The 24,854-nt window shown below is 39.8% G+C and overlaps 1 protein-coding gene across 1 annotated transcript in view; it reads left to right on the plus strand.

Annotated features, from left to right (window-relative positions):
- Positions 1–76: 76 nt before the first annotated feature.
- The window catches only part of ATF7IP2 (activating transcription factor 7 interacting protein 2), a 101,857-nt gene continuing 77,079 nt past the window's right edge, over positions 77–24,854 (plus strand). Inside the window, exon 1 of the mRNA XM_011961389.1 lies at positions 77–141. The gene's annotated coding sequence lies outside the window, so the exon portion shown is untranslated. The remainder of the gene's footprint in view (positions 142–24,854) is intronic.

Consider the following 24,854-nt stretch of genomic DNA (forward strand, 5'->3'; position numbering starts at 1 on the left):
CGCGCTGCTATTGGTCCATAATCAGCTGGGGGTGGGCATTGGGAGACCTACTTCAGCAGGTCTTGGCCGGACCACCATTGTTAGCGACTGCGGTTCGAAGTGGTTTTCGGTATTGCTGCGGCTGGCGAGGCGCCGCTCTAGGTACGTTGGGGCCGGGCGAGTGTCCTGCGAGAGCGGCGATTGGTGGGGTGGCGGCTCTAGGGGCGTCGGTCGCCTCTCTGAGGGCCGGCCCCGGAGGCCTCGGAGCGCCGGGCCGACCGGACGTTTGCGGCGAGGCTTCCCTGACTGAAAAGCGCTCGCAGGGCCGTCTGACCCGGCCGGGAAGGGGCCCCTGAGGGGCGGACGGGCGCGTCTAAACAGTTTTCGGAGAGGGGTGCTGGTGAAGCGGGAGTGGTGTGCGGCCCCAGGTCCGGGCGGCACTGGGTTTGGGGACTGCGGAGGGAAGTGGTCCGTGTTTTTTGTTCTGAGGGGTAACTACAAGCTCGCTTTTGTCCGGAATGCTTTTAGAGATTAACGGATAAATCTCCACCTCCACCAACTTTAGTGTCCCATTGCCAGATTTTCTTGAGTCGTTTTAATCATCCAATGAAGCCAGGTGCCAGAAAGCAACTGGATCTTGCCAGGCGGCCTTGAAGTTTGTTAAAAAGTAGGGACCAGAGCATCAGGAAAAATACTAAATTCTGAGTAAAATGCCGAAATCCCGTACCTCTGAGCTTGCCGGTGTAGGGATGGTAGGATTTAAGGAAGACGACTTCCTTACGGTAGAAGTTCGTTTTTATGATTTTTTTTTTAAGAAAATTCCATCTTATCGCCCTTGTGTAACCACCTTTCTCCAAGTTTGGCAAGCAGGTTTAAGAAAGAGAGGAAGCAGTAATTATTTTTGCTTTATTTCTGTTAAAACCTTACCGCACTTAGGGAAACGGACTTCTACCTTTCCATGTTCATACGTTGAAAATGAAGTTTCTAACCACGTGTTGCTTCCTTTACGACACAATGGCTTTTTCTGCCCTGAAGACTTGTATGTGGTTAGTATGTATAGAAGAAGAGGACAGTTGTACTGAATAGTCCACATTAGAAAAACTATGTCATATTCACTTAAATTGTTATTCTAGATTGCGACTTAATACTGTTTTTATTATGATTTTGTCATATTTATTGTAGCCAGTAAATGACCTGCGACATAACTATTTGCAAAACAAATGGGGAAGACCAAGATAAAGATAAGTTATATCACAGGAAAGCAATTGAAAAATGTAAAAATGAAGCGTCAGAATGAAGGACTAATAACACTGAATTCAGCTTTTGTGAAATATGCCTTTCTTCTTAGCTTGTTTATTCTGCAATATGTTTGTAGAAGTGTTGACTCCGATCTTAATCAAATTTACTTCACTCTCAGTCTTGTCTACAGATCTGTACAGACCACATCCTAAGATTGACTTCTGCCTCAACAGAAATACATGAGCCAGTGCCTTATTGGAAATGATTTGCGTGTTTTAAGAACTGGTGTATATAGGTACATGTTGAATGTTGTGCTTTCCTTGCCTTACGCCTGTACTTCACCTCAGCCTTAAATTGCATTGTTTCCTTGCTACTTGATATCTTGAAATCTGGTACGAAACTGTTGCATGATCCCTGCATCTTTGCTTGTGCATATATCATAGTTCTCTTATAGTGAGTGTGCACAATCTATTTCATTTTATGTAATCAAAGTTTAAATAATATATTGGATAGTTAAAAATAAAATATAACTTTAAATGCACAAGAGTACTAGTTCTCATTGTTGAGTGAGATAATACAAAATACAAAAAATCGTATTCTCTCATTCTATGTCATAGTCTATTTATTTTACTTCACCCCCCCCCACCCCGGCCCCCAAACACACTGCAGTGACTTATCTATCTCTTTTATTTTATTTTGAGGCAGAGGTTCGCTCTTTGGCTCAGGCTGGAGTGAAGTGGCACGATCTCGGCTCACTGCAACCTCCGGCCTCTGGGTTCAAGCGATTCTCCTGCCTCAGCCTTGCAAGCAGCTGGAATTATAGGCGCCCGACTAATTTTTGTATTTTTAGTAGAGACAGGGTTTCACCATGTTGGCCAGGCTGGTCTCAAATTCCTGACCTCAGGTGATCCGCCCGCCTCCGGTATCTCATGTTCATATATCATTTAGATACTTATTCTGCATTACAGTAGACTTAGGAGAGTTCTTTATCTTCATTTTTACCAATTGTGGGACAAATTGAAGTCAGCCGGAATCTAGAGAGAAATAACCTCATGATTTTTTGGAGGACAGGGAGATAATATATTGGATTTTTTTGAACTCCTGATTAAGTTATGAAATGTTTAGAGAGGTGTTACTAAAGTTAGCCATTAATTATTTAGAGGCATTATATGTGTCTACTAAATGTGGTGGTAATTTCCATTGGTATACCTCTGAGGCTCTAGTGTGTACGGTATGCTGATTTGAAATAGCTTAGCAGATAGCCATGGCAAAAGTTGCCGAGGCCTTTTTAGTACGCTTTATTAAGGAGACAGTGACTTTGGGAGGCTTTTCAGTACTTGTTATTAAAGAGAGAATAATTTTAGGTGGCTTTCCAGAGGTTTGTTTTTAAGTGAATATTCATTAAACAGCATTTATTAAAACTACTGTAAGGCCATATCACTGAAGATACAAAAAATATTTGTAGTGGGAAATTTAGATAAAGAAGAGGTGATCTTTAAGCTTCATCTTGAAAGAGCGTAGACTGGGGGAAAGGTTGATAATGTGATAGTTCTGGTCAATTTGGAAAGTGAAAGTTAGGTTTATAAGAAGGTTCAGTTGATACCTCCAGGAAAAGACAAACTACTGTGAAAGAAAGGTAATGTAGTCATGGTAGTCTATCTGGCTATATAGAGAATATTTATAACAACTTAAATATTGATTTAACTGAAAATACGATGAGCTGTAAGAGACGTGTGAACTACAGAACTGGATCTATGAGTGACAGAAGGGCAGACCACAATGCTTTTCGCATCCTCCCCTCCTTCCCATGGGCAGAAGACGTGGCTGTAGGAAATCTAGCTAATTACAAGAACGTCTTTATAATTTGGAGGGAAACTCTTGGAACTGTGAGTGCTTCCTGTCCAGTGTTACCATTCCCTACCATCCGATTAAAATGTTTCCTCCCCACCTTAAAAATAATTATGTGAGTTAAACTTCATCTTCAATTACAGGAAATCAACATGGCTAAAATTTATGAAATACTGAGATTTTAAAAACAGGTTGTTAAAATTAAAGTGATTGCCATTAGATATTTGGGTGTGCTGGCAAACAGCTGCTTTGTTTCATAATGAGCATTTTGTACTTCTACATTGATAAAACTTGGAAAAAGTAATGTCAGAATTCTATTAGCATTCAGGTGATGCGGATGCTACTGGTCTATGAACCACACTTGGTATTATTTCATGCTCATTATGAGATTAACTGCCACCTGTCCTGAGTTTTGTCATTTTGTTAACCACTATATAACTGTTAAAGCAGCCCTGTTGCTTCATAATAACACACCTGTTTTGTGTTTATGATAGATTTCTTTGAGCCTTAAGACCCTCCGTTCAAATATTGGCTGAAGTATCTGACTTTGAACAAGTTTAGTTAAATGGGTTTTTTTCCTAAATTTTTAGTTTTTAAAAACAGTAACAGTAAAAAATTCAGTTCAGTAGTTTTTTATTTGTTAATTTAATGAGAATTGCTCTTTTAAAATGTATATATACTATCTTGTAGAACATCATTGGAGAACAGAGATGTTTTATAATGGAGAAACCCAATGAAGCAGGGAAAAAACCAACTAAATCAGCATGCACCCATAGCTTTGAACTGTAAAAGGAAAAAAGACTAAGCTAACTTTTAACCACAAAGATACAGGAAATATGCTATTGCTTGGAAAGTAACATACTTCTGAATAATACGCAGGTTAAGAAATTACAGTGCGTCTTAGAAAATATTGGATAAGTATCGAATTATAAGGTAGAATTTTTCAAAACTTGGGGGCCCAACTAAAGTAGGGCTTAGAGGAAAATTTACAGCTTTAAGTGAGAAATTAGAAAAAAAGCCTGGGCATGCTGACTCATGCTTGTAATCCCACCACTTTGTGAGGCAGAAGTAGAGGATAACTTGAGGTCAAGAGTTTGAGACCTGCCTGGGTAACATTACAGGACCCTGTCTCTACAAAAAAATGTTTTGTAAAATTAGCCACCATGGAGGCACACACTTGTAGTCCTAGCTACTTGGGAGTCTGAGGCAGTGTAGGATTACTTGAGCCCAGGATTTTGAGGTTGCAGTGAGCTAGGTTCATGCCTCTGCATTGCAGCTGGGTGACAAAGTGAGACTCTAAAAATAGAAAAGGAAAAAGACTGAAAAATATCTGAGTTTTTACTTGAAGCTGTAGCAAGAACAGCAAAGCAAATCCAAAGAAAGCGAAAGGAGGATAGGGCATGATAGCTCACATGTGTAATCCCAATGGTTTGGGAGGCCAAGACCGGAGGATTACTTAAGCTCAGGAATTTGAATCCAGCCTGGGCAGCATAATGAGACCCCATCGCTATGAAAAAAATGAGCTGGGCGCAGTAGCACATACGGGTAGTCGTAGCTACTCTGGAGAATGAGATGGGAGAATTGTTGAGCCCAAGAGTTCAAGGTTACAATGAGCTATAATTGCGCCATTGCGTGCCAGGCTGGGCCACAAACAGACCCTATCTCAAAAAAAAAAAGAAAATGTGCCAGGCATGATGGCTCACACCTGTAATCCCAGTACTGTGGGAGGCCGAGGTGGGTGGATTCCTGGAGCCCAGAAGTTGAAGACCAACCTGGGCAATAAAAATTTTAAAAAAGTCCAGGCACTGTGACTCCCAGCTACTCAGGAGGCTGAGGTGGAATAATCACTTGAACCCAGGGGGCAGACTTTGCGGTGAGCCGAGATCGTGCCACTGCACTCCAGCCTGGACAACAAGAGTGAAACTCCGTGTCAAATAAAAAAAGAAAAGGAATATGGCAGGAAATTATGAAATGGAACACTGTATAATAGCAAGCTGGCAAACTTAAAATATTTTGGCAGTCTTTTTGTCTTTTTTTTTGTAGTTTACTTTGACAGTCTTGATACCTGTTTAATAAAAATGATCAAGTAAAAAGAGAAAAACACATCACTAATATCAAGAATGAGGCCAGGTGCAGTGACTCGTGCCTGCAATCCCAGCACTTTGGGGGGCTAAGGTAGGAGGATCACCTGAGGTCAGGAGTTCAAGTCCAGCCTGGCCAACATGGAGAAACCCCATCTCTACTAAAATAAAAAAATTAGCTGGGTGTGGTGGCACATGCCTGTAGTTCCAGCTGCTAGAGAGGCTGAAGCAGGAGAATTGCTTGAACCAGGAGGTGGAGGTTGCAGTGAGCTGAGATCGTGCCACTGCCTTCCAGCCCAGGTGACAGAGCAAGACTCTGTTTTAAAAAAAAAATAAAAAAAAAAGAGGGACAGCACTACAGGTATTACAAATACAATTTGAGAATACTGTAAGAACTTTGTGTTGACAAATTTGAAATTGTGTTGAAATGGAAAAATAGGTAAAATTGACACCAAAAGATACAAAAAGTATGAATGGTTGTATATATCTTCTTTTTTTTTTGACAGGTTTTCACTCTTTTCCCCAGGCTGGAGTGAAGTGGCAAGATCTCAGCTCAGTGCAACCCCTATCCCCCAGGTTCAAGTGATTCTCCTGCTTCAGCCTTGCAAGTAGCGCCCGCCACCATGCCCGGCTAATTTTTGTACTTCTTAGTAGAGACGGGTTTCGCCATTTGATCAGGCTGGTCTTGAACTCCTGACCTCAGGTGATCCACCTGCCTTGGCCTCCCAAAGTGCTGGGATTACAGGCATGAGCCACTGCACCTGGCTTTTTTTTTTTTAACTGGAGATGATGTCTCACTATTGCCCAGGATGGTTTTGAACTCCTGGACTGTTTGAGTCTTGGCCTCCCAGAGTGCTAGGATTACAGGTGTGAGCCACTGCTCCCAGCTGGTTCTACCTCAATTTTAATTGAAAACCTTTACCACTAAGTTAACCCCAGGCCCAGATGCCCTTAGTGGTGAATTATTCTAATATTTAAGGAAAAATAACACTATTCACACACAAATTGTTCAGAGACTAGAAAGACTGTAGTTTGTATGAGACCAGCAAACCTTTGGTGTCAACACCCGATAAAAACAGACCCATTTCTCATTAACATTGATATAAAAATTATAAACATAATGTTAGCCATTTATAGGCCAGGCATAGGCCTATAAATTTCTAATCTCAACACTTTGGGAGGCCAAGGCAGGAGGATTTCTTGAGCCCAAGAGTGTAAGACCAGCCTGGGCAACTTAGTGAGACTGTCTTTAAAAAAAAAAATTAGCTTGGTGTGATGGGCGCCCCTGATGTCCCTGCTACTTGAAGGGTCATGTGAGAGTCTCGTTTGAGTCCAGGAGATTGAGGCTTCAGTAAGCTGTGTTCATGCCCACTGTACTTTAGCCTGAGCAACAACGTGAATCCCTGTCTCCAAAAGAAAAGAAAAATGAAGTTTTAAAAATGAAACTATTAGGCCAGGCACGATGGTTCACACCTGTAATTTCAGGACTTTGGGAGGCTGAGGTGGATGGATCACTTGAGGTCAGGAGTTTGAGACCAGCCTGGCCAACATGGTGAAACCCCCTGGCTACTAAAAATACAAGCATTAGCTGGGCATGGTGGTGGGCACCTGTAATCCCACCTACTCAGGAGGCTGAGGCAGGAGAATCGCTTGAACCCGGGAGGTGGAGGTTGCAGTGAGCCGAGGTTGCCTCAATGCCAGTATACTCCAGGCTGGGTGACAGAGTGAGACTCTGTCTCAAAAAAAAGACACCATTAGAAAAATCCTATGGCAGTAAAGGAATAGAGCAAAAGGCATGAGATGTAAACTAAAAAGTGAAAGGCCGACATAAATCAAGCTACAATTGGATCCTGAATTATGATTTGACATGATTTTTACATTATGATGCTATGGAAAGTGATAGGCGTTCAGTAGAATATAAATGACATGAGAAATTCAAGACATTAGTATAACATCAACTTTGGGTTAGATTATTTTGCTCAATTGTAGGCTAATATCAGTGTTCTGAACATGTTTAAGATAGGCTTAAGCTTAGCTATGATGCTTGGTAGGTAAGTTGTACCTGTATTTACTGCCTCTTTGACCTAGGATATTTTCAATTTCAATTTCTGATAGGTTTATTGGGATGTAATACTATTGCAAGTCACACAGCATCTGTATATCAGTAGTAATATGAAGGCCAGGTATGGTGACTCATGTCTGGAATCCTAGCAGCTTGGTAGGCCGAGGATCATTTGAGGCCAGGAGTTTGAGATGAGCTTAGGCACCATAGTAAGACCTTGTCTCTACAAAAAAATTTTAAAATCAGCTGAGTGTGATGGCGCATACCTGTAGTCCCAGCTGCTTGGCAGGCTGATGTGGGAAGATCACTTGAGCCCAGGAGTTCAAGGCTGCAGTGAGCTTTGATCTAAGCACTGTGCATGATAGAGATACCTGTCTCTAAACAAACAAAAACAAGTAATATCAGGTGTGAAAGGATTAAACAATCCAGTGAAATGGCAGAGATTTTCAGACTAAAGGGAAAAATAGCCTTGGCCTATAGGCTGTTGACAAGAGACAGACTTTGGATTTAAAGATGCAAATAGGCTGAAAGTAAAAGGGTAGATGAAGATACAACATGCAAATAGCAACCATAGTAAATCTAGTGTGCCTATACTGATTTCAGACAAAATATACTGAAACAGTATTGCTGGAGTTAAAGAGGGACATTCTATAATGACAAAAGAGTCGGTGCCTCAGAAAGGCATACGTATCATAAACATAAATGCACCTAATAAGAGAACAGCAAAATATATAAAGCAACTATTGACAGAATTGAAGGAAGTACACAATTCAGTAATAATTGGAGAATTCAATACAAGACTGTCATAATGGATAGAAAACTGAGGAAATCAGCAAGACAAGAGACGACTTGAGCGACACTGAACCAACTAGACTGAAGAGACATCTTTGAACAGTCCACCCAACAGCAGCAGAATAGACTTTCTTTTTGAGTGTATGTAGAACATTCATCAGTATAGTCACATTAGGCCATGAAGCAAACCAACACATTTAAAAGGATTGAAATTATGAAAAAACATTATCTGACCAGTGAATAAAATCAGATCAGTACTAAAAAGAAACTTGAGAAATTTACAAATATGTTGAAATTAACACTTCTAAATAATGGGTCAAAAGAAGAAATCATGAGGTTAATTAGAGAATACTTTGAGGTGAATGAAAATGAAGACAAACATATCAAATATTTTGGAGGATGCAATTACGGCAATTCTTAGAAAATTTATAGTGATAAATGCTGTATTAAAAAAGACCTCAAATCAATAACCTAGACCTTTTAAGAAACTGGAACTAGAGGAGCAAACTGAGCCTAAAGTCAACAGAATGTAAGAAAAAAGTAGTGTGGAAATTAATAGAGAATAGGCAAAAATAGAAAAGGAAACCCTTATTTTGAACTATCAACAAAATTAAACATTTAGCTAAACTGAGCATGAAAAAGGGGAGTGAAGACTCAAATTACTAAAATCAGGAATGAATGAGGGAACATTACTACAGACCTTCTAGTAGTTAAAATATATAAGGGAATACTATAGAATAATTCCAATTGTATGGTACCCCATTTAATAGATGAAACAGACAAATTCCTAAAAAGATGCAAAACTACCAGAACTCACTGAAGAAGAGGAAAGTCTGAACAAACATAAAGCAGTGGAATTAGGACAAAATGAAAAGCCCCAAATCAGATGGTTTTATTAGTAAACTCTACCAAACATTTAAAGGTACAATTCTTCAATTCTTCCAAGAAATAGAAGAGGACGGAACATTTCTCAAATTATTCTGTAAGGCTAGTATTATTTGAATACCAAAAGCAGACCCCAACACTATAGGAAAAGAAAACTGAAGAATGATTTTTTTTAAAGTATGTAGATGTGAAAATCCTTAACCAAATCTAGTAATTTGAAACTAACATAAAAGGATTATATACACCATGACCAAGTGAGATTTGTCTCAGGAATGCAAAGTAAATTTCTCATGCAAGAATCTTTAACGTTATGTGCCATATCAAAAAGAACAAAGCTACATGATCTTTTTAAGAGATAGTGAAAAGCATTGATAAAATCCAATGTCCCTTCATGATAAAAACATTAAACAGTAGGGAAAGTTTGGAACGTTCTTAACTTGTTAAAAAGCATCTGTAAAAAACCCACACAGCAGGCTGGGCATGGTGGCTCAGGCCTGTAATCCCAGCACTTTGGGAGGCCCAGGTGGGCAGATCATGAGGTCAGGAGATTGAGACCATCCTGGCTAACACGATGAAACCGCGTCTCTACTAAAAATAAAAAAAAAAAAAAATTAGCCGGGCTTGGTGGTAGGCGCCGGTAGTCCCATCTACTCGGGAGGGTGAGGCCGGAGAATGACATGAACCCAAGAAGCAGAGCTTGCAGTGAGCCAAGATTGCGCCACTGCACTCCAGTCTGGGTGACAGAGCGAGATTCCGTCTCAAAACAAAAACAAAAAAATAAAAACAAAAGAAACAAAACCCACAGCTAACATCGTGGTGGAGGATTGGAGGTTTTCCTGCTAATTCAGGAACAAGATGACCCCTCTCTGCATTTCTATTCAACATTGTACTGGAGGATCTAGTCAGGAAAATGAAGCCAATTCTTTTTTCAAATAATAAAAGCATGAAATTGGAAAGGGAGAAGTAAAACATACACAACGTGATTTAATATGTAGAAAATTCTAAGAGATTCACAAACCATTAAAGATAAAAGGCAGTTCAACAAAGTTGAAGGATGGAAGATCAGCGTACATAAATCTATTTTATTTCCATATACTTGCAAAGAGGAATCCAAAACTGAAATTGAGGAAAGCATATATAATAACATCGAAAAGAAGTACGAAACATATACTCTGAGAACTGCAAAATGTTGAAAGAAATTAAGTAAATGAAAAGATAATCCTATGTTCATCTAACCAGAGGACTCATATTTTGAATATTAACCCCGATCAGATGTATGGTTTGCAAATCTTTTCTCCCATTTCATACATTGTCTCTTCATTCTGTAGATCTCTTCCTGTACAAAAGATTTTTAGTTTCATATGTAATTCCAGTGCTCTGTTTTTGCCTTTGTTCCCTATGCTGTTGGGATCATATCTAAAAGTCATTGTGCAGACCAGTGTCATGAAGATTTTTCCCTACGTTTCCAGTAGTTTTATAGTTTTGGGTCTTACGTTTAAGTTTGTTTTCTTTTTTTGAGATGGAGTCTCGCCCCGTGGCCGAGGCTGGAGTGCCATGGCATGATCTCGGCTTACTGCAGCCTCTACCTCCTGGACTGAAACGATTGTTGTGCCTCAGCCTGTTTTTTTTGTTGTTGTTGTTGTTTTAACTGAGACAGTGTCTCACTGTCTCACAGGATGAGACAGTGAGCTTGATCTTGGCTCACTGCAGCCTCCACCTCCTGGGCTCAGGTGATCCTCCTGCTTTAGCTTGTCCCCAGTAGCTGGGACAAGAGGCACATGACACCATGCCTAATTTAAAAAAAAAAAAAATTTTAAGGTTTTTGTAGTGACAGGGTTTCCATGTATTGCCCAGGTTGGTCTCAAACTCCTGGGCTCGAGCAGTCCTCCTGCTTTTTTGACCTCCCAAAGTGCCGGAATTACAGGCATGAGCCACCACGCCCAGCCTACATTTAACTTTGTAGTAATGCGTTTAAAGGTGTTATGTGGTGTGAGATACTGCCTTGTTTTCTTCTGCATGTAGATATTCTGTTTACCCAGCACCATTTATCAAAGCAGCTGTTCTTTCCAAATTGTAAGTTTTGCCTTTTGGTTCAAAATCAATTTAATATAAATATATGGATTTTATTTCTGGGTTCTCTATTCTGTTCCATTGGCTATATCTGTTTTTATCCCAATACTGTACTGTTTTGTTTATTGTAGCTTTGTGGTATATTCTGAAGTTGTCTAGCATGATCCCTCCAGCTTTATTCTTCTTGCTTAAGATTGCTTTGGCTATTTGGGCCCTTCTGCGATTCCACATTAATTATCCATTTTAGGATTATATTTTCGATTTCTATGAAAAGTGACACTGGAATTTTTATAGGGATTACATTGTCTCTTTAAGGTGTTCTGGGTAGTATAGTCATTTTAGCAATATTAATTCTTCCAAAATATATGAGGAACTCAAATAACAAGAAAACAAATAAGCCAATTAAAAAACGAATTCCAGAGTTTGAGATTACGGTGAGCTACGATCGCATAGTTGCATTCAAGCCTGGACCACAGAGAGACCGAACCTCAAAAGGAAATGGGCTGGGCATGGTGGCTTATGCCTATAATCCCAGCACTTTGAAAGGCCAAAGCGGATGAATCATTTGAGCTTAGGAGTTTGAGACCAGCCTGGGCAACATTGCAAAACCCTGTCTCTACAGGAAATTAGGTGTGGTGGTGCATGCCAGTGGTTTCAGCTACTCAGGAGGCTGAGGTGAGAGGATCTCATGAGCCTGAGAGGTGGAAGTTGTAGTGAACTGAGATCGTGCCACTGCACTGCAACCTGGGTGACAGAGTGAGACCTCATCTGAAAAAAAAAAAAAAAAAAGGCAAAGGACCTGAAGAGACATTTTTCAAAAGAAGATATGCGAATGGCTAAAGTGCACATTACTAATATTCATGGTAATTTAAATTAAAACCACTATGAAATATTTCGCACCTGTTAGAATGACTTATCAAAAATAAAAGATAAGACCAGGCGTGGTGGCTCACTCCTGTAATCCCAGCACTTGGGGAGGCTGGGACAGATGGATCATGAGGTCAGGAGTTTGAGATCAGCCTGGCCAAGATGGCGAAACCCCATCTCTACTAAAAATACAAAAATTAGTTGGGTTTAGTGGTGGGCACCTGTAATCCCAGTGACTCGGGAAGCTGAGGCAGGAGAATTGTTTGAACCCAGGAGGCAGAGGTTACAGTGAGCCAAGATCATGCCACTGCGCTCTAGTCTGGGCAACTGAGCAATACTCCATCTCAAAAAGACAATAACAAATGTTGGCAAAGATGTAGAGAAAAGGGAACTGTTGGACACAGTTCATGGAAACATGAATTAGTACAGCCATTATTTTTTAGAAGTTCAAAAAATTAAAAATATAACTATGATCCAGGAATCTTATTATTGAATATATATCCAAGGGATAGTAAATCATTATATTGAAGAGATACTTGGACTCACATGTTTATTGCAGCATTATTCACAGTAGATACAGAATCAATCTGTTTATCAAGGAATGAACGAAGAAAATGTGGTGTATGTACATAATGGAATATGTTGCCTGTCATTTGCAAGAACATGAATAAACCTGTACATTGTGTTAAGTGAAATAGTCTAGACACAAATACTGTATGATATCTCTCATTTTTGGAATCTAAGACTCATTTAAGGAAGAAGTAGAAAGGTGATTATACAGCTGGGGGGTGGGGTTGAATAGATAATTGGTCGAGGGATATAGAATTTCAGTTAGGGAAGTATATTCAAGAGATCTGGTGGAGCGAGGTGGCTCATGCCTGTAATCTCAGCACTTTGGGAGGCCAAGGCAGGCAGATCACCTGAGGTCAGGAGTTCAAGACCAGCCTGACCAACATGGAGAAACCCCATCTCTAATAAAAATACAAAATTAGCTGGGTGTGGTGGTGCACGCCTGTAATCCCAGCTAGTTGGGAGGCTGAGGCAGGAGAATCGTTTGAACCCAGGAGGTGGAGTTTGCAACAAGCTGAGATTGTGCCTGGGAAACAACGAAATTCTGACTTAAAAAAAAAAGAGAGATCTATTGTGCAAAACCTGACTAGTCAGGAACAATATGTTGTATACTTAGAAAATTTTACAGCGGTAATGTCAAAATTCATAAATAACTGCAATCTTAAAAAATAGTAATACTAAACTGATTTACAAATTCAACACAATCCTTATGAAAATTGCAACTGGCTTGGGAGAAATTTATGATTTTTCTTTTCTGTGTATATTTAAGGTGAGTTTATTTTTAAGTGTGGTGAAAGATAGGGATTCAGTTTCATTCTTATACATAGGTCAATCCAGTTTTCACAGCACCATTTATTGAAAAGAGTCTGTCCTTTCCGCAGCATATATTCTTGTCACAAAGATCACTTGGCTATGGATATGTGGCTTTATTTCTGGGTTCTCTGTTCAGTTGATCTGTATGTCTATTTCTATACATTACTGTGCTGTTTTGATTACCATCAGCTTTGTATTATAATATTGTTAGAAGTCAGGTAATGCAATTATCTTCAGCTTTATTGTTTTAGCTTAGGATTGCTTTGGCTTTTTGGGCTCTCTTTTGGTTCCAGGTGAATGTCAAGACTGTTTTTTGTAATTCAGTGAAGAAGGGCATTGGTACTTTGATAGTGAATGCATTGAATTTGTAGATTGCTTTGGGCAGTATGGCCTTTTTAACAATATTAATTTTCCTGATCAGTGAGCATGGAATATTTTTCCGTTTGTGTCAGCTACAGTTCCTTTTGTCAGTGTTTTGTAGTTTTTCTTCTAGAGGAGGTCTTTGACCTGCTTGGTTAAAAATATTCCTGAGTATTTTATTTTACGTTTTGTAGCTATGGTAAATGGGTTTGCCTTCTTAATTTGGCTCTCAGTGTGATTGTTATTGGTGTATAGAAATGCTACGCATTTTTATTTGTTGATTATTTTATTTATTTATTTTTTGAGTCAAGAGTCTTACTCTGTCAGCCAGGCTGGAGTGCAGTGGCATGATGTCAGCTCACTGCAACTTCCATCTCCCGGGCTCAAGCAATTCTCCTGCCTCAGCCTCCCAAGTAGCTGGGATTACAGGCATGTGACAGCACGCTCGGCTAATTTTTGTATTTTTAGTAGAGACGGGGTTTCACCATGTTGGCCAGGCTGGTCTTGACCTCCTGACCTCATGTAATCCACCTGCCTCGGCCTCCCACAGTGTTGGGATTACAGGCATTAGCCACTGCTTCCAGCCGTTTGTTGATTTTTGCATCTTGAAACTTAGTTTGTTTATCAAATTAAGAGTTTTTTGGTAGTCTTTAGGGTTTTCTAGACATAAGATCATGTATCATCAGCAAACAGATACATTGATACCCTATTTCCTTTTTCTTTCTTTCTCTTACCTGATTGCTATGGCCAGGATATATATAGTAGTATGTTGAATAGAAGTGGTGAAAGTGGTCATCTTTGTTTTGTTCACGTCCTTAGAGGGGATTCTTTCAACTTTTCTTGATTTAGTATGATTTTGGCTGTGGGTTTGTTGTATATGGCCTTATGGCCTTTATTATTTTTAGCTATATTCATTCCTTTTTGTTTGGTTTTGTTCTGTTTTTGAGACAGTCTCACTCGTGTTGCCAGGTTGGAGTGCAGTGGCACGATCTTGGCTCACTGCAACCTGCATCTCCCAGGTTCAAGTGATTCTCGTGCCTCGGCCTCCCGAGTAGCTGAGATTACAGGTGCCCACCACCATGCCCAACTAAATTTTATATTTTCAATAGAGACAGGGTTTTGCCATTTTGTGGCCAGGCTGGTCTCGAACTTTTGACCTCAGGTGATCCACCCGCCTCGGCCTCCCAAAGTGCTGAGATTATAGGCATGAGCCACCACACCTGGCCTTAGCTATTTTCATTCTATACCTAGTTTATTGGGGGTTTTATCATGAAGTGATGCTAAATTTTATGAAATGCTTTTTGTACATGTATTGAGATGATCATATGGTTTTTGTTCTTAGTTGTGATATATCACATTTATTGATTTGCATGTGTTGAACCATCCTTGCATCCTTAGTGTAAAACCCACTTGATTATGGTTTATTTTTATTTATTTATTTATTTTTGAGATGGAGTTTGGCTCTTGTTCTTGTTGCCCAGGCTGAGTGCAGTGGTGTGATCTTGGCTCACTGCAACCTCCACCTCCCAGGTTTAAGCAATTCTCCTGCCTCAGCGTCCCAATTACCTGGGATTACAGGTGCGCACCACCATGCCCAGCTAATTTTTTTGTATTTTTAGTAGGGACAGGGTTTCACCATGTTGGCCAGGCTGGTCTCGAACTCCTGACCTCATGGTCCGCACACCTCAACCTCCCAGAGTCGGATTACAGGCATGAGCCACTGCCCCTGGCCTATTATCTTTTTTACGTGCTGTTGGATTCAGTTTGGTAGTATGTTGTTTAGGATTATTTCATTTATGTTTATCAGGGATATTGATCTGTAGTTTTCTTTTTTTGCTGTGTCCTTGTTTGGTTTTGGTATCAAAGTGATACCACCTTCATGGAATGTGTTAAGAAGAATTCCCTCCTCTTTTTTTTCCTGTCTTTTTTGAATAGTTTCAAGAGGATTGGTATTAGTTCAGCTTTGTATGGTAGAATTCAGCTGTGAATCCATCTGGTTCTGGGCTTCTTTGTTGTTGGGAGAATCTTTTTTTTTTTTTTTTTATTGATTCAATCTCACTAATTACTCATCTATTGTTTAGGATTTCTGTTTCTTCCTGGTTAAGGCTTGGGAGGTTGTATGTTGCCAGTAATTTATCTGTTTCCCATAGGGTTTCTTGTTTGTCGGTATATACCTGTTCATAATAGTCTCTGTTCTTGTTTTGTATTTCTGTGGTATCAGCTGTAATGTATCCTTTTTAATTTCTGATTTTGTTTATTTGGACCTTACCTATTCTTGGTTGGTGTAGGTAGTAGTTTCCCAATTTTGTTTACATTTTCAAAAAACTAACTTTTTGTTTCATTGATCCTTCTTTTTGGTCTGTATTTCATTTAGTTCTACTGTGACCTTTATTTCTTCTGCAAATTTCTGGTTTGATTATTTTTCTAGTCTCTTGAGGTACAATATAAGATTCTTAATTTTTGAACTTTTTTTTTGATGGAGACGTTGAATGCCATGACGTTCTCTCTAAGCACTGCCTTTGCTATATCCCAGACGTTTTAGTATGTCATCTTTCTATTTTTGTTTGTCTCAAGTATTCTTAATACCCATATTCATGTTTTCAATGACTCAGTGATAGTTCAGAAGCATGTTGAATTTCCATGTATTTTTATAGTTCCAGAGATTCTCTTGGCATTGATTTCTAGTTTTATTCTGCAGTCTGAGAAGATACTTGATATGATTTTGATTTTTGTTTTGTTTCGTTTTGAGACAAGGTTTTACTCTGTCACCCAGGCTGGAGTGCAGTGGCATGATTTTTGATTTACTGCAGCCTTAACCTCCTGAACTCAAGCAATTCTTCCACCTCAGCCTCCCAAGTAGCTGGGACTACAGGCATGTGCCGCCATACTTGGCTAATTTTTGTACTTTTTTGTAGAGACAGGGTTTCACCATGTTGCCAGACTGGTCTCAAACTCCTGAGCTCAAGAGATCCTCCCACCTCAGCCTCCCAGAGTGCTGGGATTACAGGCATGCGTGACTATGTCTGGCCTGATTTTGTTTTTTTAAAAACTATGTTTGCAGCCAGGTACATTGGCTTTCCCTGTAGTCCTAGCATTTTGGGAGGCTGAGGCAGCAGGATTGGTTCAGGTGAGTTCAAGTCCAGCCTGTCAACACAGTGAACCCTTTGTCAAAATAAAGAAAAAAGTTGTCTTGTTTCGTGGTCTAATGGTCTGACTTGGAGAATGTTCCATGTGCTAATGAGAAGAATGTATGTTCTGCAGGTAGAATGTTCTATGAATGAATGTTAGGTTCATTTGATATAAAGTTCAATTTCAGTCCAATATTTGATTTTTATGTTTCCATCTGTCTAGTGACGTTTGTGTGGAGATGAGAGATTTTACACGTTAATGGATGTCAGGTATAAACCCTACTGCTACCACTGCAGCTGGCCCTTAACTGTAAGTGCCACCCTACTGGCCTGGAGGTCAGCCCACATAGCTTATTACAACATGTGACACAATGCACAGGGCTCAGGAGTGTGAGGTGAGTTCCCATGACTTCATGTTACCAGAATTGTCCATACCATGCTGGCTACCCAGGAGATTGTGAACCTGCTCACCTACCTGTTACACTGCTACTACTACTGGCATTTGAAAAACCACCACACTAAGGCTTTTTAGAACCAAGGAAATAATAGAGTTTTCACCACTGAACTCGTCCAGAAGCAAAGACACAGCCTCAGGAAAAAAAACTTCTGTCCTAGCAAAAGTAAATTTAATAATAGCAAGAAGCAAATACGTCTCTGGATGTGCAGAAATAAGCATAAAGTTACAGGAAGCATGAAAAAGTAAGGTATTATAACACACTCTCAAAGGAACATAGGAATTCCTTAGCAACGGATTCTAACCAAAAATAATAATTGAAATGCTGAGGAGCTCAAAATGTTTTAAAGGAAACTTAATGAAATGCAAGGGAAATCTGAAAACCCGTACAAAGAAGTGGGAAAATCAATTTAGGATATGAATGGGAAATTTACCAAGGAAATTAGATATATTTTCATAAAACCAAACAGAACTTTATGGCAATGAAAAATTCTTTGAAGGAATTTTGGAATGCATTTGAAAGCCTCAAGTATAGACTAGACAAAGCAGAAGAAATAATGTTTTTGAGTCAGAGAAAAATAAAGAATATGTAAGAATAAAGAAGGCCTTTGAAACATACGAGACTACATAAAGCTGCAGAACTAATGAATTAACAGTATTTCCAAAGAGAAAGAAAGAACAAATATTTAGGGAACCTTTTTCAGGAAATAATGAAGACCTCCCTAGTCTAGCAAGAGATTTAGACATCTTAGATACAGGAGGCCTAATGATTCCTAGGAAAATATGTGGCAACATAGGTTTAATGCCATATAGTCATCAGACTGTCTCAAGTCAAGGTGAAGGAAAGAATTATAAAATCAGCAAGAGAAAAGTGTCTAATCACATAAAAGAAACCTCATTAGACAAGTAGTATACTTGTCAACATTTGTTTTTTCCTTTTTGAGACAGTCTTGCTCTTTCACCCAGGCCAGAGTGAAGTGGTGTGATCTCTGCTCACTGCAACTTCTGCCTCCTGAGTTCCAGTGATTCTCCTGCCTCAGCCTCCCGAGTAACTGGGATTACAGCTGTGTGTCCCCACACTCAGCTGATTTTTAGTGGAGATGGCATTTCACCATGTTGGCCAGGCCAGTCTCGAACTCCTGACCTTAAGTGATCCACCCACCTCAGCCTGCCAAAGTGCTGGGATTACAGGCGTGAGCCCTGTGCCCAGCCTTTTTTTTATTTTTTGAGACAGAGTCTCACTGTTGCCCAGGATAGTGTGCAATGGCACAATCATAGCTTACTGCAACCTCTGCCTCCAGGTTCAAGCAATTCTCATGCCACTGCCTCCAGCTGGGACTACAAGCATGTGCCACCATGCCCAGATAAATTTTTGGATTTTTAGTAGTGACAGGATTTCCCCACGTTGGCCAGGCTGGTCTCGAACTCCTGGACTCAAGTAAACCACCCACTTTGGCCTCCCAAGGTGCTGGTATTACAGGTGTGAACCACTGGGCACAACCAAAAGTAACCTTATAAGTCAGAATGGGATGGGATGGGATTGTCAAAGTGCTGAAAGAAAAAAACCAGTGAACCAGGAATTTTATATCCAACTAGATTAAGTTTCATAAATGAAGGAGAAATAGTTTTTCTTACAGAAGCAAATGGTGAGGGAATTGATCACCAGTAAGTAGACCCTCCTTACAAAAAATCCTCAAAGAAATCCTGAGCATCTTAATGAAAGGTCAATATTTGGCTGGGTGCCATGGCTCATGCCTATAATCCCAGCACTTTGGTTGGCTGAGGTGGGTGGATTGCCTGAGGTCAGGAGTTCAAGACTAGGCTGGCCAACATGGTGAAACCTGGTCTCTACTAAAAAAATACAAAAAGTTAGCTGAGTGTGGTGGTGGGTGTCAGTAATCCAGCTACTCGGGAGACTGAGGCAAGAGAATTGCTTGAACCCAGGAGGCCGAGGTTGCAGTTATCTGAGATCACGCCATTGTACTCCAGCCTAGGGGACAACAGCAAAACTCCATTTCAAAAAAAAAAAAAAAGTCAATATTCATTATCATGAAGACACCTGGAAGGGGCAGAGAAAGGTGGCTGAATGGAAACTGTTAGTCCAAGCTGCATCATTTTGTAAGCCTGCCACCATTTTGCAGACCTTGTTCAGAGTGAAACATTCCACAGGGGCTTGAGCTGTGAGAAACATCCTGCCTAACCACCTGACTACAGAAACATTCTTATCACATCCTGCTGGACAAAGGCCCAAGGAGCATTCTTATCACATCCTGCCGGACAAAAAAGACCAAATCACCTGACCACAGGAATATCTTTATCAACATCCTCCCAGGCAGCAAGCCATATCACCTAGATCCCTCCTGCCCTGACCTATAATTACCCCAGCCTGTAAGTGGCAGTGGGCCTTGGCACTAAATTGGTCCCCCTGTGTAGGATTCTACTGACAATAAACCTGTGCTGCTGTTGAGCTGCCAACTGTCTGTTCTTAACCCTTGACTTTCCTTCAAATCTAACAGAAGCTTTCACTTGAAGTCAGGAGTTCGTGACCAGCCTGGCCAACATTGTAAAACCCCATCTCTACTAAAAATAAACCAGCTGGGTGTGGTGGCACGTGCCTGTAATTCCAGCTACTCAGGAGGCTGAAGCAGGATAATTGCTTGAACCCAGGAGGTGGAGGTTGTAGTGAGCCAAGATCACACCACTGCACTCCAGTCGGAGCGACAGAGCAAGAATGGCTCAAAAAAAAAAAAAAAAAGAAAAAAGCTTCAAGTAATTTTTTTTCATAGAATATTTTGCTCTGTCACTTAGGCTGGAGTGCAGTGGTGCAATCACGGCTCACCACAGCCTTGACCTCCACAGGATCAAGCAGTCCTCCTATCTCAGCCTCTCGAGTAGCTGGGACTACAGGCTTGCACCACCACCCTTGACTAATTTTTTATATTTTGTAGAGATGGGGTTTTGCCATGTTGCTTGGGCTGGTCTTGATCTCCTGGGCTCAAGCTATTCACTTGCCTCAGCCTCCCAAAGTGCAGGGATTACAGGCCTGAACCACCATGCCCAGCCAACTTAAAATAATTAACCTAATGATACATCTTAAAGAACTAGAAAAGCAAGAGCAAACCAAACACAAAAGTAGTAGAAGAAAAGAAGTAATAAAGATCATTGCAGAAGGAACAAAAGATCAATGAAATTAAAAGTTAGTTTTTTTTTTTTAAAGATAAAGCAAACTTTTATGCAGACTATGAAAAAGAATACCTCAGACATTCAAAACATCATTTGTGGCTACTGTGAGCAACTTTAGGCCAATAAATTGGAAAATCTAGAGGAAATGGATACATTCCTGAGCACATACATCTACGAAGATTGAACCATTAAGAAATCCAAAACCTGAACAGACTAGTAACAAGTAATGACATAAAAGCTGTAATAAAACATTGCCCAGCAAAGAAAACCCTGCGCCCCAATTGCTTCACTGCTGAATTCTACTGAACATTTAAAGAAGTAATACCAATCCTACTGAAACCATTTTGAAAAATAGGTGAGGAAGAAATACTTCCAAACTCATTCCATGACGTTACCCAATACCAAAACCAGACAAAGACACATTAAATAAAACTACAGACCAATATCTCTGATTAGTATTGATGTAAAAATCAGCAAAATGGTAGGTAGAAAACTGAATTTAACAGTGCATTGAAAAGATTATTGATCATGACTAAATAGGATTTCACTCAGCTTCGACATATGCTAGCTATCAATGTGATACATTACATCAGCGAAATGAAGGACAAAAATATGGTCGTTTCATTTGATGCTGAAAATGCATTTGATAATATTCAACTTACCTACATGATAAAAACCCTCAAGAAACTGGGTATAGAAGGAATGTATCTCAATGTAATAAAAGCCATATATGACAGACCACAGTATCATACTGAATGGGGAAAAAATACAAAAAAACTACAAACCTTTGGTTTGAGATCTGGAACACAACAAGGATGCCCATTTTCACCACAGTTATTGAACATAGTACTAGAAGTCCTAGCTCAGTCAGTCAGAGGAGAAATGAGGGGCATACAAATTGGGAAGGAAGAAGTCAAATTGTGCTTATTTACAGATAATAAGATGTTATGTTTGGAAAATCCTAAACAATCCACCAAAACTAGTAATACTGATAAATTGAGTAAAGTTACAAAATTTGGTAACATTTCTATACACTAAGAGTGAATGATATGTAAAGGAAATCAAAATAGTCTAATTTATAATACCCACAAATAAGACTATTTAAAAAATTTTTTTATTTCTGTGGGCTATTCAGGAACAGGTGTTACTTGGTTACATGAGTAAGTTCTTCAGTGGTGACTTGTGAGATTTTGGTGCACCCATCACCCAAGCACTATACACGGAAGCCAATTTGTGGTCTTTTGTCCCTCATCGCTCTTTCCCCTGAGTCCATTGTATCATTCTTAATGCCTTGACATTCTCATAGCTTAGCTCCCATTTGTGAGTGAGAACATGCAATGCTTGGTTTTCTACTCTTGAGTTCCTTCTTTTCTTTTTTTTTGAGATGGTGTCTTGCTGTCACCAGGCTGGAGTGCAGTGGTGTGATCTTGGCTCACTGCAACCTCTGCCTCCTGGGTTCAAGCGATTCTCCAGCCTCAGCCTCCGTAGTAGCTGGGACTACAGGCATGCGCCACCATGCCCAGCTAATTTTTGTATTTTTTAGTAGAAATGGGGTTTCACCATGTTGGCCAGGATGATCTCCATCTCGTGACCTCATGATCCACCTGCCTTGGCCTCCCAAAGTGCTGGGATTACAGGTGTGAGCCACCACGCCCAGCTTATACCACAGTTTCTTTATCCACTCGTTGATTAATAGGCATTTGGGCTGGTTCCATATTTCTGCAATTTCGAATTGTGCTGCTATAAACATGTTTGTGAAAGTGTCTTTTTTGCATAATGACTACTTTTCCTCTAGGTAGATACCCAATAGTGGGATTGCCAGATCAAATAGTAGTTCTATTTTTAGTTCTTTAAGGAGTTGCCACACTGTACAACACCATGATGGTTGTACTAGTTTACATTCCCATCAGCAGCATAGAAATGTTCTATTTATACCACATCCACACCAACATCTATTATTTTTTGACTTTTTGATTATGGCCATTCTTGCAGGAGTAAGGTAGTATCTCATTGTGGTTTTGATTTGCATTTCCCTGATCATTAGTGGTGATGAGCATTTTTTCATATGTTTTTGGCCATTTGTATATCTTCTTTTGAGAATTGCCTATTTCCTTAGCCCACTTTTTGATGGGATTGTTTGTTTTTCTTGCTAATTTGTTTGAGTGCCTTGTAGATTCTAGATATTAATGCTTTGTTGGATGGATATGTTATAAAGATTTTGTCCCACTCTGTGGGTTATTTGTTTACTCTGCTGACTCTTCATTTTTCTGTGCAGAAGCTCTTTAATTAAGTCCTGCCTATTCATCTTTGTTTTTGTTGCATTTGCCTTTGAGTTTTTGGTCATGAAATTCTTGCATGTTAGTGTCTATGCTGGAGATAAATGCTCGGTGTCACAAAGTGAAACCAGCACTCAGACAAAAGTTTTCTCAGCAAGGCATTTTACTTCTGCAGAAGAGTGCTGCTTGTGTCAATCACGATCTCAAGAGCACACTGAACAAAGGAGGGAAAGGGTTTTTATTCCTAACATGGCCCCTGCATCTGTGTCAATCCCCCATGGGTAGGGGGTAGGTGGGTCAGACTGCACATTCTGAGTTGACCTGACTGGCTATTTGTCAATATTTTCCCAAATAAGGAAGGGAGGGGGGATGTGAGTTACAGTGGTGGGACATGCAGTTTTAAAGGGTGGAATGGGTGCCGAGTGAGCAACCAAGGGAACAGATGTGAGTTATTGATTAGAGCTGATAGGAAGGTTGTTTACAGTAATTAGGGGCAAGGAGGCATGGAGAACAAGAAAGTTGAGTTTGACAACAAAGAACAAGGAAGTTGACGGGCTAAACCTTTGAAGAGGAATGTATTATATCCTACATCTAGAAGGGTTTTTCTGATGTTATCTTCTAGAATTTTTATACTTTCAGATCTTAGATTTAAGTCCTTGATCCATCTTGAGTTGATTTTTGTCTAAGGTGAGAGATGAGGATCCAGTTTCGTTCTCCTACATGTGGCTTGCCAGTTATCCCAACTCCGTTTGTTGAGTAGAGTGCCCTTTCCCCACTTTATGTTTTTGTTTGCTTTGTCAAAGCTCAGTTGACTTGAAGTATTTGATTTTCTCAGTTCTCTATCCTGTTCCATTGGTCTTTGTGTCTATTTTTATACCAGTAGCAGGCTGTTTTGGTCACTATGGCCTTATAAAGTAGTTTGAAATCAGGTAATGTGATGCCTCCAGATTTGTTCTTTTTGCTTGGTCTTGCTTTGGCTATACAGGCTCTTTTTTGGTTCCATGTGAATTTAGGATTCTTTTTTCTAGTTTTGTGAAGAAGATGGTGGTATTTTGATGGGAATTGCATTGAATTTTTAGATTGATCGTAGCAGTGTGGTCATTTTCACAGTATTGTCTCTACCCATCCATGAGCATGGGATGTGTTTCCATTTGTTTGTGTCATCTATTATTTATTTCAGCAGTGTTTTGTAATTTTCCTTGTAGAGATCTTTTGACTCCTTGGTTAGGTATATTCCTAAATTGTTGTCCCCCGCCCCCAGCTGTTGTAAAAGGCGTTGAGTTCTGGATTTGTTTCTCAGCTTGGTTGCTGCTGGTATATAGGAGAGCTACTGATTTGTGTACAGTAATTTTGTATCCAGAAACTTTGCTGAATTCTTTATTAGTTTGGGAGCTTTTTGGAGGAGTCTTGAGGGTTTTCTAGGTATACAGTCACATCATCAGCACACAGCGACAGTTTGACTTCCTCTTTATTGATTTGGATGCCCTTTATTTCTTTCTCTTGTCTGATTGCTCTGGCTAGGAAGAGAAGTGGTGAGAGTGGGCATCCTTGTCTTGTTTCAGTTCTCAGAGGGAATGCTTTCAACTTTTCCCTGTTTAATATTATGTTGGCTGTGGATTTGTCATAGATGGCTTTTATTACATTGAGGTATGTCCTTTGTATGCCAGTTTTGCTGAACGTTTTAATCATAAAGGGATGCTGGATTTTGTTGAATCCTTTTTCTGTGTTTATTTAGAGATGAGTGTATAATTTTTGTTTTTAATTCTTGTTATGTGGTGTATCACATTTATTGAATTGCATATGTGAAACTACCCCTGCATTTCTGGTATGAAACCCACTTGATCATGGTGGGTTATGTTTTTGATATGTTGTTGGATTCAGTTAGCTGGTATTTTGTTAAGGATTTTTGCATCTATGCTCATCAGGGATGTTGGTCTGTAGTTTTCTTTTTTGATTATGTCCTTTGCTGGTTTTGGTATTAGGGTGATACTGGCTTCATAGAATGATTTAGGGAGGGTTCCCTCTTTCTCTGTCTTTTGGAATAGAGTCAGGATTGGTACTGATGTTTCTTTGAATGTCTGGTATAATTCAGCTGTGAATCTGTCTGGTACTGGGCTTTTTTTGGTTGGTAGGCTATTTATTACTGATTCAATTTCAGAGCTCATTATTGGTCTGTTCAGGGAATCAATTTTTTCCTGGTTCAGTCTTACGAGGGTGTATGTGTCCAGAAATTTATCCATGTCTTCT

This window comes from Colobus angolensis, unplaced genomic scaffold, assembly GCF_000951035.1.
Source record: "Colobus angolensis palliatus isolate OR3802 unplaced genomic scaffold, Cang.pa_1.0 Scaffold55, whole genome shotgun sequence".
Taxonomy (NCBI): domain Eukaryota; kingdom Metazoa; phylum Chordata; class Mammalia; order Primates; family Cercopithecidae; genus Colobus; species Colobus angolensis.